Genomic DNA, 5,673 nt, shown 5'->3' with positions numbered 1-5,673 from the left:
TTTATCTGGATGTATTGAGTTGGGAAACTGGGTTGGGGATTGGGAGTTGCATGGGGCGAGTGGCAGTATGTGTGTGAGAGAGAATGTGTGTATGGACACATTGTATGACAGGGTCAGCTGACAAACTTGTGTTTCCGGTTAATATGGTGGTCTACAGATTATGCCCCCAGACATAAATACTGCTCTAATACTCAGCGTTGATCAAAATAAAGCATCTCTAGTGAAATGTTCATCTTGATTAGTAGATAGTATGTATGGCAAAATATGACCCTAAAATATCGTTGTTTTTTATCCCCCTTTACTGCTCAGATAAACTATGGCAAATGTTATGTTTTCTGAGTGGATGACTGAAAGGAGTTTAGGATTATTTTATAGGAGACGTTGCTTTCTAAATGTTGTGTAGTTCTAAAATATGATGAATCAGTTGTTTTGGGATCGTAACGGTAATCCATTTTTTACCTAGTAACTACTTTGCTCTATTCTGATTGGTTTGTCAATTGTTGGAGGGTAACAGGAAGTAATTATGTTATATGTTATGTTATATGCATGGTAGCAAGTTAGGAGAATTTACACATCAGTTTAGGAGAATTAACATAGCAGGTTATGAGACTGAGGTTAAAGTTAGGAAAAGGGCAAGGCTTAACACAAATGCTATCCTAAACTTCTACGAAAATCACTTTTGTATTGAAGTGGTGCGAAAAGAGTGTGACCCGGCTGCTGTAACCTGCTGTAACCCTTCATATATACACTCCCCTACTTATTTATTTGAACAATGATGCTAAAACGTAGAAATTAATGGTAAATAATGCATTGCGTCATTTTGTAGTCACCATTATTGTAATTAATAATATAAAATGTTTCTGAACACTTCTACATTAATGTTGATGCTACCATGATTACGGATAATCCTGAATGAATCGTGACTAATGATGAGTGCTTAATTTACGAACTTACAAAAATCATTTTTCAGGGGGTATGATATTTATGCCTCTGTAACTTTCTCATTCATCCTTATTTATGATTCAGTCATGATTATCTGCAATCATGGTCGCATCCACATTAATGTAGAAGTGTTCAGAAATAAAAATGTGCTGTTTTATAGCTAATCTCATGCTATTTTACACATTCTGCCATGAGGCTGAGAGATAATTTAGTTTTTTTTAGAGTTCAGGGATTCTTGAAAGTGGGGACAAACCATGTAAAGGAACAACCCCCCCCCCCCCCCCCCACCCCCAAAAAATAAAAAATAATAATCTAACTGGATTTATGTCAACTTTGTTGACACATCATAAAAGCAATTAAATGTTTACAATTATTGTCCAACAAGTGTTTAAAGGCTTTGATTGTTTAATTATAACATTATATTATACAAGTATTTAATACAACTCTCCAAACTGTTTTTTGTTTTGTTTTTCAAGCATTAATGCTCCAGGGGAAATTTTGTTTGAATTTTGGCATGTTTTTTTCTAGATTTAGAACTTAAAACTACATTTATAGAGCAAACATTAGACTATCCTTAAGGGCTAGCACAGCAAATACTAAAAACATATGTTTTTAGAACAGTGATAAAAAATGTAAAAAAGAATATTGATCAAAAAGTATCTATTTTAATTGAGTTAGCCATCAGTGACGGAGTTGACAAGCCACTGGCAGAGTAGACAACAGATTCTCAAAACAAGCATTTTTTTTGTAAAATATGTAAAATAATTAATTTGAAAATCACCAATTAAATCATAACCATACCATCAGACCTTTCAGCACTCTGACGGAGTTGACGTTATACAAAAATCTGACTGAGTTTATGTTTTTAGGTAGATGACAATATGAAGCACATTGCGTTGCATTCCATGTCTGAAATGTGCTGTATAAATAAAGCTTGATTTGATTTGACAAAGATGGCATTTTCTGCTTCATTCAAGTGGAATACACAGTAGCAATTTTGTTTTTCCTCAGTTTCTTTATGACTCTAAAACCTAACTAAATGTATCTTAATCTATCAGGCAGATGGAGTTGACAGTTTTGGTTGTGACCATTGTGATTCCAATATTGTTTGTTTAAATTTACAGACTATGAGCTGTCTTGTTGCACTACATGTAATGAGGACATTGACATTAATAAGTGGTCCTTGTGGTATAGCTGACCCTGCTCATTCCTGATTCATTTAGGATTTTAGACAAATCTGACGGAGTTGACCAAATCTCCGGACAAATTTTTTAGGAATCACAGTTTTGAGAGAAATATTCTTTACAGTCACAGAGGGTTATTGCAAGAAACTATACTGAACAAAAATGTAAACGCTACTTGTGAAGTGTTGGTCCTATGTTTCGTGAGCTGAAATAAAAGTTCCCAAGAATGTTCCATACACACAAAAAAAAGCTTATTTCTCTCAAATTGTGTACATACATTTGTTTACATCCCTGTTAGTGAGTATATCTCCTTTGCCAATATAATTCATCCACCTGAAAGGCGTGGCATATCAAGAAGCTGATTAAACAGCATGATCATTACACTGGTGCACCATGTGCTGGGGACAAAAAAAGGCCACTCTAAAACGTGCAGTTTTGTCACACAACACAATGCCACAGATGTCTCAAGTTTTGAGGGAGTGTTCCATTGTCATGCTGACTGCAGGAATGTCCACAAGAGCTGTTGCCAGAGAACTGAATGTAATTTCTCTACCAAAAGCCACCTCCAACATTGTTTTATAGAATTTGGCAGTACGTCCAACCGGCCTCACAACCACAGACCATGTGTAACCACGCCAGACCTGGACCTCCACAGGTGGCCCCCTGGTCACACCAGATACGGACTGGTTTTCTAATCCACACCCCTACCATTGGTCTCTGTGACCAACAAGATGCATATTTGTGTTCCTCATGTGAAATCCATAGATTAGGGCCTAATGAATTTACTTCAATTGACAGATTATCCTTATACAGTGGGGCAAAAAAGTATTTAGTTAGCCACCAATTGTGCAAGTTCTCCCACTTAAAAAGATGAGAGAGGCCTGTAATTTTCATCATATGTATACTTCAACTATGACAGACAAAATGAGAAAAAAAATCCAGAAAATCACATTGTAGGATTTTTAATGAATTTATTTGCAAATTATGGTGGAAAATAAGTATTTGGTCAATAACAAAAGTTTACAAAGGTCAAACGTTTTCTGTAAGTCTTCAAAGTTTTCACACACCGTTGCTGGTATTTTGGCCCATTCCTCCATGCAGATCTCCTCTAGAGCAGTGATGTTTTGGGGCTGTTGCTGGGCAACACGGACTTTCAACTCCCTCCAAAGATTTTCTATGGGGTTGAGATCTGGAGACTGGCTAGGACCTTGAAATGCTTCTTACGAAGCCACTCCTTCGTTGCCCGGGCGGTGTGTTTGGGATCATTGTCATGCTGAAAGACCCAGCCACATTTCATCTTCAATGCCCTTGCTGATGGAAGGAGGTTTTCACTCAAAACGATACATGGTTCCATTCATTCTTTCCTTTACACGGATCAGTCGTCCTGGTCCCTTTGAAGAAAAACAGCACCAAAGCATGATGTTTCCACCCTCATGCTTCACAGTAGGTATGGTGTTCTTTGGATGCAACTCAGCATTCTTTGTCCTCCAAACACGACGAGTTGAGTTTTTACCAAAAAGTTATATTTTTGTTTCATCTGACCATATGACATTCTCCCAATCTTCTTCTGGATCATCCAAATCCTCTCTAGCAAACTTCAGACGGGCCTGGACATGTACTGGCTTAAGCAGGGGAACACGTCTGGCACTGCAGGATTTGAGTCCCTGGCGGCGTAGTGTGTTACTGATGGTAGGCTTTGTTACCTTGGTCCCTGCTCTCTGCAGGTCATTCACTAGGTCCCCCCGTGTGGTTCTGGGATTTTTGCTCACCGTTCTTGTGATCATTTTGACCCCACGGGGTGAGATCTTGCGTGGAGCCCCAGATCGAGGGAGATTATCAGTGGTCTTGTATGTCTTCCATTTCCTAATAATTGCTCCCACAGTTGATTTCTTCAAACCAAGCTGCTTACCTATTGTAGATTCAGTCTTCCCAGATTGGTGCAGGTCTACAATGTTGTTTCTGGTGTCCTTTAACAGCTCTTTGGTCTTGGCCATAGTGGAGTTTGGAGTGTGACTGTTTGAGGTTGTGGACAGGTGTCTTTTATACTGATAACAAGTTCAAACAGGTGCCATTAATACAGGTAACGAGTGGAGGACAGAGGAGCCTCTTAAAAAAGTTGTTACAGGTCTGTGAGAGCCAGAAATCTTGCTTGTTTGTAGGTGACCAAATACTTATTTTCCACCATAATTTGCAAATAAATTCATTAAAAATCCTACAATGTGATTTTCTGGATTTTTTTTCTCATTTTGTCTGTCATAGTTGAAGTGTACCTGTGATGAAAATTACAGGCCTCTCTCATCTTTTTAAGTGGGAGAACTTGCACAATTGGTGGCTGACTAAATACTTTTTTGCCCCACTGTATGAACTGTAACACAGTACAATCTTTGAAATTGTTGCATGTTGCGTTTATATTTTTGTTCAGTGTAGAAGAACACCGCCTTTAACAGGTCGAATTGCAAACAAGCAAGTGTTTGACAATTGAGCTGGTTTAACGGCAGCCGAAAATAGTGCCCCCAGTGTTTGTATACATAGTCATCCATCCACCATCTAAAGAACCCTCAAACTAAAAGGCCTGCAGTCCCCGGAAATCAGGTTGGAATTTTTTATTTTATTTAACTGGGCAAGTCAGTTAAGAACAAATTATTTTTCACAATGGCAACCTACCCGGACGACGCTGTGCCAATTGTGCGCCGCCCTATGCGACTACCAATCACGGCCTAATGTGATGCAACCTAGATTCAAACCAGGGACTGCAGTGACACCTTTTGCACTAAGATGCAGTAACTAGATGGATAACCTCAGTTTCAGATACCTGGAGTTCCCAGGCAACATCCTAGTACTGTAAGATTCTCTCTTGTTCTCGCTTGTTGAAAAATGGCAGATTTATTTTTGAACATTGCTTTTGAAGTCTCCTGAGAGTTGAAATAATTCTTAAAGGGAGACTAAAAAGCCTTGATAGATGTTAGGGTATTTTCCTACTGAAGCCAATAGTGACCTCAGGAACCTGACAGAGACACAAAATGGACCACAGATGTTTTATAAGTGTCTGGGGAAAATATTTATGATTTTACCCAAACTTAAAGGTGCCAATTGGTGAGAGCAACCCTTTTGTGATATTGTCAGCGCAACATAAAAAGGAAATACATCAATTGAATGCATTTTTCGGACATTAGGACTACTGTCCTAAATGCATGTGCAGGATTCACAATCAAACCACCTACAGCATTATTTGATTATTTATATATATATCAAGGGATCTAGCTCTCGGGAACTGTTATGGCTCAGAAGTAAAGCTGACTCCTGGACAGCAGAGGGTGCCAAAGGGTCACATTCCGTCTACACTGGTCACTTGACAACACAAGAGTAATCACAGTCACAGACCTGCAAACAACTAATGGTGATAGGTGTGACCTCTGGACTAGTTGACCTCCATGATGAAATCGGGGCGGTGACTGTGTCTCTGTCTCTGTTCGTACGTTTGCACGTACGTACGTTAGTTAGTCACACGCGATATCTCAGACAGCATTAGCTCGATTTTGACAAAACT

This window comes from Oncorhynchus mykiss, chromosome 4 (genome assembly GCF_057628025.1).
Source record: "Oncorhynchus mykiss isolate SJ-2025 chromosome 4, ASM5762802v1, whole genome shotgun sequence".
Lineage (NCBI taxonomy): Eukaryota > Metazoa > Chordata > Actinopteri > Salmoniformes > Salmonidae > Oncorhynchus > Oncorhynchus mykiss.
This window is presented reverse-complemented; position numbering follows the sequence as displayed.